Source organism: Pituophis catenifer, unplaced genomic scaffold (genome assembly GCF_029215685.1).
Source record: "Pituophis catenifer annectens isolate HBS135680 unplaced genomic scaffold, rPitCat1.0.hap2 SCAF_7, whole genome shotgun sequence".
Classification (NCBI taxonomy): domain Eukaryota; kingdom Metazoa; phylum Chordata; class Lepidosauria; order Squamata; family Colubridae; genus Pituophis; species Pituophis catenifer.
Genome location: NW_027256887.1, coordinates 13,905,525 through 13,921,382, shown reverse-complemented (window position 1 = coordinate 13,921,382; position 15,858 = coordinate 13,905,525).

Below are 15,858 nucleotides of genomic sequence, written 5' to 3'. Positions count from 1 at the left end.
AGAATAAGTTAACCCCCGATGTCCCATATATACATTATTTACACATTAGGGAATGAGGCATTTACATCTCACAAATCCCCCTCTAAATGCCGGTTCGCTATACAACACCAATTACATTCAGATTCAGGACAATATAAGACATATAATTTTGATGTTAAATATTTGTGCTGTTTAGAAGGTAAAGGCTTCGTCAATATGTCAGCTAATTGTTCAGAGGTATCACAATGCACTGCTTTGATAAATCCATCTTGAGACAATTGTCTCACATGCTTAAATTTTATATCTATATGCCTGGACCTTTGTCCAATGGCATCGGATCTGGATATTTCAATGGCTGCTTTATTATCTTCATGCATAACAAAAGGCAAAGCAGGTTTTTTCCAAACATCTGAAATCAAATCATTAAACCATACAAGGTTATTTGCAGCTTTGGACAAACAAACATATTCCGCTTCTGTAGTCGAAGTGGCTACCAGTTCTTGTTTACCAGTGTACCAGTAAACTGGACAGTCATTTAATAGAAAAATATAACCAGAAGTGCTCTTTCTGCATGATATATCTCCAGCCCAATCCGCATCTGCGTAACATGTAAGTTTTGGTTCTTTACCATTACTAGGTTCTAATACTAAGCAAAAGTCTAATGTACTTTTCAGATATCTTAGAATTCTTTTGACTGCTTCCCAATGATACATTGTTGGTTTGCTAACATATCTTGACAATAAGTTGAGTGGTAATGCAATATCTGGCCTGGTCCAATTAGATATATAAAGAAGTGAACCTATGACTGATCTATAAAATGTATTATCCTTGAATTCAGGGGAAGATTCATCAGTGTTTCTAAGGAAATCAGTTTGCATAGGAGTGTCACAGGGTTTGGCATTGTTTAAATTGCATTTGTTCAGAAGTTCAATGATTTTATCTTTCTGAGTAAGTTTGAATCCCCTTCTAGTTTTGTTAATTTGTACACCAAGGTATTTGTTTACTTTACCTAGAGATTTCAACGAGAAATGTTCGTTTAGCTTATTTACAAAGGTTTCTCTTCTCTCCTTGTGTTTTCCTATATATAAAATATCATCTACATAAATTAATACAAATTCAATATGATCATCACTCTTTTTTACAAAGAAACAGTTATCAGCAGTGGTAGCGTTGAAATCCATGGTCTTAAGTACTTTTACCAAGCAATCGTACCATCTTTTGCCAGATTGCTTTAATCCGTATAGACTCTTGTTCAATAGCCAAATTTCATTCTTATTAGTGTATTGACTGTGTGGTGCTCTTACATATATTTCCTTATCTAGTTTTGCGTGTAAATACGCAGTCTGTATGTCATATTGAAATACATCAAGATTGAGTGCAGATGCCACTACTAGAGCTGTTTTAACACTCTCTGTTCTCACTGTGGGGGAGTATGTGTCAGTGTAGTCCTCCGGATATTTTTGTGCATAACCTTGTGCAACCAATCTAGCTTTGTATAGAGTATTGCCTCCTTCTAGATTCTTAATTTTATAAATCCACCTGGTACCTATAATCGTTTTATCTTTAGGTGCAATCGCAGGTGTAAACACATTTAATCCTTGCAAACTTTCCATCTCTTTTTTCATAGCTAGTTCCCATTTTTCCTTTTCTTCACGAGGGAGTTTTAATACTTCCTCATATGTATTAGGTGTCATTTGTTCACCATCCATATGCATTATGTAATCTCTGTATTTATTTGGTACTTGATTTCTATTGTTTCTAATAGCTCTTTCGGGTTTGCTATGGTTATCATGCAAATATCTTGCTTCCTTTTTTGTTAATGTGTCTGTCTTTATTTTGTGCTGACTATTTGTCCAAGTTTTGGTTTTGTTTTTATTTTTGTTGATATTTTGATTTTCTATTGTCCCTTCCTCACAAGATTTTGTATCTTTGCATTTATTTGGAAATATTTCATTAAGATGTAATTTAGACCAATTGGCCTGTTCATGGAACACAGCTGTTCTGGAGACTATAAATTTGTTATTATTATCAATGAATCTGTACCCTTTGGTGCCAGTTTCATATCCCATAAATCTTAATCTTCTGGATACGTTTTCTCCCTTTCTTCTCAACTGCTTAGGTATGTGTACGTCTGCAGTGACTCCAAATATGTGCATGTGTGCTAATTTGGGTTTCCTATTATACATCACCTCATATGGTGTTTTATTCACAATACTGGACCAGGTTCTATTTTGAGTGTAATTTGAATAATGTAAGGCCTCTGACCAAAATTGTTTGCCTAAACCAGCATCCTCTAATGTGCACCTAATCATGGTTTGTAGTGTGGAATTCTTTCTCTCTGCAATCCCGTTTTGGAACGCAGAAAATGGACTAGACGTGAAATGTAGCATTCCTCTATCCTTTAACCATTGGGAGAATTCTTTAGACATGAATTCACATCCCCTATCTGTCATAATTTGTTTTATTCTGATATTATGTTGTGTTTCTATGCGTTTGTAGAATTCCTTAAATTTCTGAAAGGTTTCATCCTTGTGTTTTAATGTGTAAACAAAACCATAGCGACTGTAATCGTCTACTATTGTTAGGAAGTAACGTTTTCTATAAGTGATTGATGGAGTTAATGGACCAACTAGGTCCATATGTACTAAGTCAAAAATTTTGTTAGTTGATCTGTTGGATTTTTTTGGTCTGGGACTAGTTTTTAGTTTAGTGGATTTACATACTGAGCATTCCAAATAATTTTCACAATTTTTTATTTTGACACCTTCTGCGTGTTCAGTCATTTTTTGTACTACAGGAAAACTTGCATGTCCTAACTTCCTATGCAAGATGTGAGCACACTCATCATGAATTGGTTTACCTATTCTTGGTTTCTTCTCATTGTGTGTATTTGCGTGATCATGAGATATTTTACATTCATCATTGTCACTGTTACTAACATTTTCATCATCTGCCTCAATACAATCTTCCATATTTGAATCAATGTTATGTAACCATCTTTCTTTTGTTATTAGATAGGGTAGGCCTCCTTTAATCATCACAGTGCCTACATTTGTTTTGTCCTTCTCTAAAGTTGCTTTCCCCTTTGAGAAAACTATATTGATGTCAGAATCTCTGCTTAGTTTTATGGCACTTAGTATGTTATGAGGTATTTCTGGAATTAACAATACCCCCTCTATTTTTCCTAGGCCAGGCAAGGTCACATTTCCTCTGCCTAATACTTGAACCTTTTCTTGATTAGCTACCTTTATTACAAATTTATCTTCTGTAAATGAAGACAATATATTTTTGTTATTAGTGGTGTGGTTGGTTGCCCCAGAATCAATAAGCCAATTATTGTTCTCATTTTGTTGTGTTTTAGTGCTGTCTTGTTTATTTAGTCCATTCAGTGAACCAGATTTTCTCTCTTTTGAATTTTCTCTACCCCCTCTACTATCTCTGTAATTTGGCGGGCTTCTATATTTATGTCTATCTGTGGAAGACTGTCTATAATTGTATTTGCTCCTATACTCTGACCTATGTCTTTCCTTTGGGATTTTGGGACAGTCTCTTCTATTGTGTTCCCTGGACCCACAATTATGGCATTTAAAAGCTTCATTGTATTTTTCCTGGAAAGCTACTTTTCTAAAAGATTTGTGTTCTGTGTGATTGCTGGAACGATTTTTTCTTGAATTGTCTTCTGCTATCAATTTGTTAGATAGACTTTCTATGGATAAATATCCTAGATTGATGGTGTCTAAGTGTGACATAAAACTATCCCATGATGAATCAAGTGAATTGATAATAACACTTTTCATTGTTTGATCTGAAATCACTTCCCCCCTCAAATGCAGCTCAGCTCTTATTTTGTTTAGAGATATCAAATGCTCACTTATGGAAACCCCTGGTTTTACTCTGGAAGAAAAGAAATCCTTAGACATTCTTGTAGTGGTAGCTACACTATCGCTGTGAAACAGATTAAACATGCATTGAATTATTTCTGAAACAGTTAGGTTTGGTTTGATGCTATGATACATTGCAGGAGACACGCTAGATATTATTAAGAAAAATGCTCTATGATGTAAACAATCTATTTTTAAAGTCCAAGGTCTTCTTGGAGGACTAGTGATAAAGAATAGTAAATTTTCTTTCATAAAGACAACCTGGAGCTGTTGATACCATTCTTGCAAATTAATGCCATCAACTCTAAGTTTTGGGAAGTCACTGGGTAAGTTTCCCACATTATTTTGTCCATTACTTACAACCTGAGGTAGTCCGTGGTCTCGCAAGTGCAGGAAATTGCAAAACGGCATGGGGATGCTCGCAACGAGTCTGCGCGGTTCTCTGGCCAGTTCAAGTCTTTCCGGACCGTCTACGTAGTTTCGCACATGCGCGTTGCTCATTTCTTCTTTGGCGTCGTCGTGGAAGGTTCTCTCCATTGCAGCTCGCTCGCTCCGCTCCTCTTCAGACGAGTCGGCCTCTGGCTCGGTTTTAGGAGTTTTGATGGCGGCGACTGCTCTTTTCTTTCTTTTGTGTGCGTTGATACTTGATCCGGTCTGCGGTGTAGGGCGGAATCGACATGGCTCTCTGGGCTCGGGCGTCGTCGCTCTCGAAGTCAGGATGGGAGCGTGCAGGTCTTGAGTTATCGGCTTGTTCTCTAGCTTCTTCGTTGTCGCTTTGGAAATTTTTAATTTTGGCCCAAATGCAGCAAAAAGCGTCTTCATTGCTGACTTTACTTGGGATTTCGTTAAGTCGTCTTCGCTTTCTGATTCTGGTTCTTCTGAAGAGTTTGAATCTTCCTTTTCGCTTTCGTTGTCTGATAACGTTTTTCGCGCCAGAAATTTTGAACTGGGCATTTTGATTGGCTCTGCTTCGCTCACTTTGGAGGCTTGTTGGAACCAAGATGGCTGCCATTCAAAATTTCGCGCGGGATCACATCTTTTCTTTTTCATAACGACTTTCTCTGTAGTCATATCACTCACAGTTTTTTGGTCTTTGGGTTTCTCTTTAGCAATGTTTTTCTCTCTCGCTGCTCCGCTGTTTTTCAGCATTTCTTGGAGATTCGCGATGAGGCTTTCATCATTCTTCTGACTTTTTAATAGTTTTAATATCTCTGACCTGAGTTCGTTATTTTCTATTTCGATTTCCTCCTGGTCATTATTTTCATTTATTAGTTCTTCTTCTTCAGTGGTGTATTCTTCGGATTCTCTCGAAATCGCGTTTGTGGATTCGTTGATTATTTCTTGTTCAGTTTCTATTTCTTTGCTGTAGGCCCTGGTGTTGGGCCTATCTTTCTTAGACATCTTTAAGTATTTATTGAGTCAATTAACCATCCTCTGCTACCAGCTTGTTGCAATATTTTCAGGATCAGACTCAATAATGATAATAAGAGTTAGAGGTTTAAATATATTTCTCTTTAATTATAACAGGCATTCTATATTCACTGAATATTCACAGATAGAAGCAAGCAAAATGGTGAAGGTGGCTCCTTATATATACAAGGGGTGGAGCCAAGAATGGGAGTGGTGAATTATGAATACATTAGGAACCAAAGAATAAGTTAACCCCCGATGTCCCATATATACATTATTTACACATTAGGGAATGAGGCATTTACATCTCACATACACAATGTATGTAAAGTAATACATATAGAAATGTATAAGTATAGAAAATATGTAAGAAATAAGGGAACCACAATTACAAATAGGTGAATATGAAGGAGGGAAAATACAAATTGTGATTATACACTGATAAGGAATTGTAAAATGGAAACTTTTTTCCTTTTTGTTTCGTTTTTGTGTTTTTTAAAGAAAAACCAATAAAAATTATTTTTTAAAAAAATAATCACAAGAGCAGCCCATTATTTAGCTTAATGCCTGTTATGAGAGAGCAATATATCATTCTGAATCATTGAAGCTGGGATGCATTGTGTTCTAGCATATATATGGCCATTAAGCACAATCCGTGCCTAGATACTTTCATGAATTGTATATTAGTTTCATCTTGGAGTCCCCTCCCAACGTTTCTTAACTGCCCTCAGAATGACTCCTCTTGTCAACAAAGAGGTGCAGAAACACTGATGAAATTTTCCATGGCTGGCTAACACCTTAAACTGAAACGACCTTGTCTTTCCTCTAGAAAGTGTCAAATCAAATATCCTCTGCACCAGAGTTAAATTTGTTTTTAACATCACCATAGCCTACACTTCTGTGTTTGTTCTAATTGCAATGTTAGTGTTAGCTAGAGCAGAACACACACACACACACACACACACACACACACACACACACACACACATATATATATTATATATATATATATATATATATATATATATATATATATATATATATATATATATATATATATATATATGTATATTTTTGCTTGGCAATTTGTTTCAAAAAATTCTATATTTTCAAAATGTGATTGGGCCACCACCAGATGATTTATGAAGAACTTAGCAGGCATATACAACTGTAAGATAGGCCATTGTCAGTCTTCATTTCAAAAATCTTCTGCACATGATAGGTTTATGCCTCTGGTGCCTCACCCATCTGGGCCCCAACAGAATACTAGCTAAGAAATACAGGGTTTGATTATAAAAACAAATGTGTTCTCTTCCAATATATGATAAACGAAGTAACATGCAGTTCATTTGGAAAGGAACATATTTCTATCAGAAAAAGAAAATTCAAAATACAGATTCGTTTTTCTTTCTGGAAATATTTGAATGGATGAATTAGATTAACAATATTCATTGCTAATACCCTGTTTCCCCCAAAATAAGACATCCCCTGATAATAAGCCCAATCAGGCTTTTGAGCGCATGGCAATAAGGCTTATTTCAGGGTTCAAAAAAATATAAGACAGGGTCTTATTTTCAGGGAAACATGGTATTTATCATGCCATTCTTTGGGTTCCTAATAGAAAATAGTCAGTTGGAGCAGCTAGGCAATTTTATATACTATCTTGGACTCCTAAAGCATGTTATAATTGCGGCACCCAGCTCAATATGTACATAGTTATAGTTTGTATTATTTTTATATTTGTCTCTTCCGTTCAACTTTGCCTGATTCTTGGAGACTCCCTGGACAAGTCCCTGCAGTTTTCTTGGCAAGGTTTTCCAGGAATAGTTTGCCATTACTTCCTTCCTAGGGATGAGAGAAAGGGACTGGCCCAAGATTACACAGCTGGTTTTGTGCTTAAAGTGGGGCTAGAACTCACCTTACTTTATAAATCTGCCTATTTCCAGTTTAGGAGGAGAGTAACATTGATTGATGCAGAGGTGGGTTTCAGAAGGTTCTAACCAGTTCTGGAGAACCGGTAGCGGGAATTTTGAGTAGTTCGGAGAACCAATAAATACCACCTCTGACTGGCCCCGCCCCCATCTATTCTCTGCGTCCTGAGTCCCAGCTGATCAGGAGGAAATGGGGATTTTGCAGTAACTTCCCCTGGAGTGGGGAGGGAATGGAGATTTTACAGTATCCTTCCCTTGCCACGCCCACCAGGCCATGCCATGCCCACCAAGCCACACCCACAGAACCAGTAGTAAAAAATTTTGAAACCCACCACTGGTGATGGTGGTAAAATGTCAGGAATATGGTACCAAGTAGTATCTTTTCTGACTAACTATCATTAAAAACCACAAGCGTATATTTAATAAAATCTGTGAGTTGGAAAAGATGCTATCAGACTCCTACTCTCCCCCCCCACCCCACTTCCAAGTAATGCAGGTACCGGTAATTTCACATAATACCTCAGGAAAAAATAATATTGGAGATTTGGGCTGTAATACTATCTTTATATTCTATGGTGCATATATTTTCTTTCATCCAGATGCAACACTGGTGAAATCCCAAAAGTGAGGGTGAAGTGTATTCTTGGTGTTCTTGCTGGGTATTAATTTAAAACTAAGTAATTTATGGGATGGAAACCTCCCACCTAGGACTTCCTCCGGGAGTCCTTGAGATAAACAGGAATGGTTTGCTTTTTCAAATCTAGAAATGCAAATGCTTGTATTGACAAAAAAAAACAACAAACCAGTATTCCAAATATCTTTTCGTTAAGTTTTGAAACAGAATGGTGTCTGCTTCAGTCAAGCTTGCCTCCGTTATTCTGCCCCCATCCCCACCCTCCTGCTCTGTTCCTTTTGAAGTCACACATGATATAAGTAGGGAGAACTTTTTCCACTATTCCGCTTTTGGAAAAGGATAGATTTAGCGGCTTCTGTTTATAAAGACTGAATAGCCAGTAAGGAAAGAGAACACGAGTGTGATCAGGACCTGCCACAGATCCATGGCATTTCCTGGCATTTCATCCTGTTTAGTTGCACAAAACAGCTTTTTTTGCTACTAATTTCACCGATTAATAGGCCCTTGGCTTTGAGGAAAAAGGCACAAGAGCCATCAAGAAAGAAATGAATGTGTCTAGAAGGTAAGTGATTCAGGGTTCATAATCTGAAAGCAGGAAGCAATTTCACTGTAATTTATCCTTTCCCCCTCTTTAAAGTTGAGTTTTAGGGACTCTGATAAGGAGTTGTCTTTAGAAATACAGAATTGTTGCAAGCTTTGCCATAGCATCTGCTGGAAGAATAGGCTGTGAACTATAGAGGTTTGAGAACACAGAAGCCGAAGGAATTGAGGATGTGGGCTGGATTACTGGACTCTTCTGTTTGCATAAATTTTAGCTAATAACAACTCTTGGAAGGCCAGAAATCGATTGAAACAGGAAAACAGAGTTAAAGCTTTCATTTTTCTGGACTTGCTGTTTTAAGTGGAAATTTACATTACATTTATTTGCATGCAATATTTTCTTTTAAAACCAAATGTCTATTGTAACTGATGTAAAATTTTCTAATTGTTTATGTGGGGTGCCCATATCCATTTAAACATTTGAGGAAAGGAGTGGATTGCCAGTAGATCTGGTTTTCAGATGCTCTTACTCAGAAAGAAGTTGTACAAAGAAATTAAAAGATGTGCTATAGAGATAAGTGAGTTTATGGCTGCAGCATAGGACATTCTTCTCCAGTTCAGAAGTGGTTCAGCTGCAAATCATTAATAACTATCATTTAAAAAAAAATTATAAAGTCAATTGAATATTATTGCAGTACAAGAGTACTGCATATCATGATTCTATCACTTAGCTCGGTGTTTTCTTGGCAGTAAGACAGAATTAGCTTACCTTCTTTCAAGATATATATTTAGTTTCTCAGTATTGTAATCTATTTGGTGAGTTCCTATCTATGCACTAACTAGGACTCCAATATTAGGATGGCCAAGTTGAATAGATGATGCTATTACTGTGATAAAACCAATGCAAGTCCATTATAAATAGGTATTCCAATTCTATTTCCAAAATAAGCAGAACTACTCTTAGACGACTGTTCAAAGTACATTAATCACCTTAACTCAAAGTGAAATTAATGAAACATATGCATAGGATTTTTCTTCTTCTTTTGATTTCAATGGGACTTTTGCTTCCAAGTTCCTTGCCTTAATGGAGAAAGTAAGTTCACACATATATTTAATGAGACAACAGATATATTCAACAAGTTGTAATGCATTTGGAGACATGATTTGTTTTTGTTGCTATCTCGCCCTTTTTTTCTCTCTGTTCGCTAAATTAAAAAAAAATGAAGAGCAAGATTCAGACAATGTTAAATATGTTTATTTTCCTTCAAGTCTTACTGAATTTAATGGGATTTATTTCCAGTCAAAATTCCATATTTAGAATTGAACTGTATGTATCCAGTATGCCCATCAATATTCTCAACAATTTGAAATTCAAATTAAATGCTGTTCAGAGAAGGAACAGTTAATTTCCTTAATTTCCTGTAAAGCAACAATATCTGCATTTTTAAAAAACATGTAGTGCATATAGGAACCAAATATCTGACAAAGATATTTGTGTTTTAAGACTGAAGATTACCTGTCTGTTTTGTGGGTGTGTCTTCAAGACAAACCTAACTTCATGGTAACTACAGGGACTAATCCTAAACCCTGTTAATTTTGCTGTTCATCAAGCAACCTTTGGGAGGGATGATAGGGAAGGAAATTGCTAATCTTGGTGTTTTTATTTTGGCAGGATTCATTGTCTTCGTGCTCATCGGTCTAAGCCATCAGCATACTCTAGAGAGAACTGGCACAATTCTTTTGGCTGCAAACACTGGTGTGAAAATGAGCAAACAACACTCCGCATACTCTATACACTGATCGTCATGGTTATTCTCATTGCAGTCTGGGGAGTATGGGCAAGGAAAGATTACTGAGCTTACTTAATCTTCTTTCTTTCTTTCTTTCTTTCTTTCTTTCTTTCTTTCTTTCTTTCTTTCTTTCTTTCTTTCTTTCTTTCTTTCTTTCTTTCTTTCTTTCTTTCTTTCTTTCTTTCTTCTCTTGAGACTCAAAAACTCAAGATCCTGTTGAAGACAATAACAAAAGTAGCATTTTGAAGCAGTGATTCCCCCCCCCCTTCAATTCAGGAATGGGTTTATACTACTTTCTCAACTTTCTTAAATGTAAGAAAAAACAATGTAAAAAGATTATTTTGATATAAATAATACTAACGTGTATAACACTCTTAAATTAACTATTAAATAGCCATGTTCAAAACAGTTTTGTCAATAAATTGCTGATCTGGAGATGCCTTTCAACATCATGAATGGCCTTGAATCGTATTTCAGGCATCAAAATACGGACATAATAATTAGGAAAGAATTGAGGTGGTAGATTGACTATGCAAGTAGTAGATCCAATTCAATATTTGGTAAAATGTATCCTGTACATGCTTCACTGATTATAAGTCTCATTGTAATCTGGGATTTAATTCTGAATTAACTAGACTATGTTCTCTAAAAAGGTAAAGGTTCCCCTTGCACATATGTGCTAGTCGTTCCCAACTCTAGGGGGCGGTGCTTATCTCCGTTTCAAAGCCAAAGAGCTAGCACTGTCCGAAGACATCTCCATGGTCATGTGGCCAGCATGACTCAATGCCAAAGGCGCATAGAATGCTGTTACCTTCCCACCAAATGTGGTCCCTATTTTTCTACTTGCATTTTTTACATGCTTTCGAACTGCTAGGTTGGCAGAAGCTGGGACAAGTAATGGAAGCTCACCCCGTCACATGGCACTAGCGATTCGAACCGTTAAACTGCCGACCTTTCGATCAACAAGCTCAGTGTCTTAGCCACTGAGCCACCGTGTCCCTCTTTACTTTATGCCCTCTATTCAGGCTAAATTCAGTTATTTAAAAAATGGGTAGATAACAACAATGCTATGTTCTTCCTCCCTACTATATAATGTTAATAGAAAACTGGATAACCGGAATCTGAACTCCTATGTAGAGGTTTATATTATTTAATTTATAGCTAAGTGTGTAGCAGGATTTCTAACTCAGAAGACTGAGATCCAGTGATGCTGAACTTTAAAACTCATGCAATTATTGGCCATCATGGCTAATCGCCATCCTGATTAAAGAAAACAAAGTACTGTAGCCCACATTATCTGGAGGGCATTGGGAAGCATAAAGATGCTGCAGTGACATTTTTGGGATTCTTCAACTAGTAAGGAAAGGAAAGGAAAGGAAAGGAAAGGAAAGGAAAGGAAAGGAAAGGAAAGGAAAGGAAAGGAAAGGAAAGGAAAGGAGGAAAGGACTGGACTCCAGGAGTCCTGCCATTTACGTAACCATTGGCATTTAAAAATTCTTGTCATTTCCCTTTTATCTGCAGCGTGAATGTAACACTTGCCCATAATACTAAAGGATTGGAAAGGTGAATTAATTAGCATTAGAAAAACTGTCTGAGTTCCTGTGGTAAAGGTTATATTTAAACATGTGATTATTATAGTATTGTTTCTTTGCTAGAGGATCACCATTTATTGCCCAAGATTTATTCACCGAGGCTGAGAACACACAACACCAGACTTCCTAAATTTTATGACCCACTGAAGATAAAAATTATGAATCTCATTATCTAGAACATGACAAGTTAGGGGTGGTTGTTAGACACCCATAAATACCAGGAAGAAAAGTTTAACATTCAGTTTTCCTAAAACCATAGAACTGTAGAGTTGGAAGAATCCACAATGATTCTGTAGGCCAGTGTTTCTGTGCTTTGTCATTTTTAAGATATGTAGACTTCAAGAATTCCGCACCTCTTAAAGTTGCCAAGTTGATATGATTAGACCACTGATATGGTCTAACCCTCTGCAATACAAAGTAGGCAGAAAAATGTCCAGCTTTTTATAAGCTTCCAAAAATAGAGAACCCACAATCTCCATAGGCACACTGTTCCATATTGTACAAATTTTACTGTTAGAAAGCTGTTCCTTATTTTTAAATGGTCTACTTATCAGCAACCTGTACCTGATTTTTCTTACATTTTTAATGGCCCTGGAAAAAGAGATGCTGATCATCGTCCCCATGACCCTAGGAATATAGTTCTTATTTTCTGGCAAGAAATAATGGAAAACTATGTGCAGCACATCTGGGAACATTGGATTGGGGAAGTTTGATTTAAACTATGTGTAGGTTGCTTAAAAAACTAATAACGGTGGGCTTTACCAACCACAAGCGTTCCTTTAGATTAGAAAGCTTAGCCTGAAATTTCAGTTTTTGCAGCCCTCACCCCTACCCCCAAAGTCTAGAATAACACCAAGACTTCCAAAAGTTGTCATGAAATTGTAGTTGATGGAGAAAATGGTTCTGAGATTAATTAAATTAGAAGTACTTAACTTAAATCTAAATGAAATCAAGCTTAATATGTGACTTGGCTTATCAAGTCAACTGTAGTTCGTGGCCAGCAAAATGGTTTATACTTATGACCTGTATGAATTGGAGATTAACTGGTTTCCTGTTTATTATTTATTAATTTTTCACATTTTTGAATCACCCATCTCCCTCAGAGAGGCGCTCTTATTAACTTGGCCTCCAAGGTATGCAGAGCCAAGAGGTACCAAATGGATGCTATCCACTTTGTAGTTGCTTCAAAAACTCATGTCACCTCCTAAAACATCTAAAATTATGGGAAATTTTTACTTACTTTAACTCAGATGCTAGGCTGCTCCTATAAACATTGAAGAGTGTGGTGATTTAGAAGCAAATTGAATTGTGAAGGGATTTTTTGTGTGTGTGATTTTTATGCAGGGATTCCCCTCAGACCTGAACATTATTTCAAGGATTTTCCCAATATAAAAAGGCAAAGAAAGGCTGCTTTAACTACTACTTTATAATAGAAGCTGAAGATTTCTACCTATCTCTCAAGATTTTTTACCAACACCCAAGATAGATTATCACTCTGAAGTTTTTAAAAAGTTTTTAAAAAATCATCCAGGCTCAGTTCATCTCTCAATGTATTCCACCACTAGAGGTAAAATTGGTGAAGTATTCACCCAGGGAACAACAAAGTTACATCACATCAGTTTATGTTAACTGCATGCGAGACATTTTTCATTTATGTTCAAAAAAGGATATGATTTAAATCTACCTGCTCACCACCAGTTAAAGTTACCAAAAATAGAAGCTTCATTTCAGCCAGCAAGACAAATGATATATTCCATGTGCCATTTGTTTTGTCAGGGAACGAAAACAAATCTTTAATTTTCCATGATAAAATGTGCTACCAAGGCTGAGCTGTGTTCAAAGCTCTCTATCCTTTTCTCATCCATTTCTAGTTATTATTCTTTTCTTCCTCAGCAAGATTTTTAAAAGGTAACTTGTGAAAAAAACCTGTAAAACCAATCAAACTTTTACTATTCCGTGTTGCCTAATCCTTCATAAGAAAATATTGCAAATATCTTAATGCAGTAGTAAGGTGCTAGGTTAGAACACACGTTCAAATACACTGTTGGAAAACTGGGTAATACACAATTTTATTTTGTGCTAATCCTTTTTTATTTATTTTTCAACAAGTGCTTACGTTTCAGATTTCACGGCTGACATCTTTATTTCTTCTACAAACAATATAGTACAATGCATAATTATGGTGCATATTCTAAATTTCCCATGTCCAACTGGGCAATGTGTAAATGGGTCAGGAGTTAGTGGACTGAAAGGGTTTTTAGCTTGATATGTGAACCGTGAGCTTCTCAACTTTGATAACCTCAAAGAAGCATCTGGAGATCAGGCTTTGTTACAACTTATATGAATACATCAAATGCATCTAGTTTACCAGTAAAAACATTCGTTGGCCAAATCTACAACTGTCTATGTTATAAATCTCTGAGGAAGGTGGGCAGTTGAAATATAAATAGCTAAACGTCAAAGTCTCAGGTCAGTTCTGGTAGTGTCACTCTGAGGAGTGTATTTACCCAATTTAAATGTCTTTAATTTGTTTGGGGAGCAAATTTGACATAACCCCAAGGAAGCAGTAGGACAGAACATTTTCTACATTTTTAAAGTGTAATCACATACATAGATTTATAAAATAAAAAAAAAAAGCTGCAAGATTTGGAACAAAATGCTCCATGTTCAAAGATTAAAGCTGTCAGGCTTTCCCAACCTAGCATTAGCACCAGTGGTGGATTCTTCCCGGTTCGGTCTGGTTCGGCCGAGCCGGTAACGGTGACGATATGATGTCACCAAACTGGTTCTCCCCCCCCGCCCTCCCACCCCATGTTATTCTTACCGTTTATTTGGCCCCACCCCCAATCTATTGCTGCCTCCTGAGTCCCAGCTGATGACTAGAGGGAAAAAAACTGTTTAAACTCTTGCCGCGGAGCATCAAAGGACCGTCCTACAGCTGATCAGTGTTAAAAGCAAACAAATGAGTCGGGTCGTATGTGTGAGGACTGGTCGTAAGTGCGAGGACCTTCCAGAAATGACTGACCAGCTAACCACGCCCACCTAGTCACATGACCTCCAAGCCACACCCACAAAATAAGCCACGCCCACAGAACCGGTAGTAAAAAAATTTAAAACCCACCCGATTAGCACAATAAATATATTGATCCTGTACCTTCCAGAATTTCCAGCCAACATGACCATTGCAGTTGTTATTTCAAAGACAAACAGAGGGCACCAAATTGAGAAAATCTAGATTAGGGCAATTCAGATCCAAGATTAAGGAAGAAATCTTCCAAATATGATCTTGGGCCTATTCCATTGGAACACTGTAGATATCAATCTGGTGCAACCTGCATTTTCTAGCTTACTAATAACAAGAAACCAGCTGTGAGTGATGTTCAGAAAGCTTGGAAAGAAGTAGACTCCCATGACCACCTGAAGAAAAATAACATCAATTTTCCAGAAAAAAGGGGCATTTTTAATTCAAAGGTGCAACAAAAAAATCAATCATAAGAAGAGGCTTCCCCAAAGGGAAAAATATAACGGAATGAGTTATGATCTAGTAACATGGCTATGCTATGCAGGTTATGTTTGGTTGAAACAAGAAGGTAGAACAACTGCAATAAGACTATAGAAAAAATAAAATTAGGGTTACAGCAAAGCGGAATTTATCTGTGTTGGGTCCATCTGATCAAAGAAGAGACGATAACCTCAAGATACAAAGTTTGGCCAAGGGCAGGAGAACTCGAACAACAGAGTGAGATGGAAGAAACTTAACAGTACCTATGAAAACAAATGACTAATACATCCCATGGTTATAAATATGGCTGTTGGAGATGCTACAAAGAAGTAGAATTGTCCTCCTGGAGAACTCAGATTAACTCTCAATTAAAAAAATTAATTAAATTTAAAAATTTAAAAAAACTCACATGGAAAAAGTCTCTCTTTGGAGCAAAAGAGTATGAGTTCTGTGAGACTTTCATTAGACTGAAATGAGAAAGCAGGGAATCGGTACAGAATTATCTAAAGTTCCCATTTTTTTCATTGCCAAAAATTCTATTGGCAATTTGTTGCAATTTTACTCATTGCCCTGTGTTTCCCAGAAAATAATTGAGACTT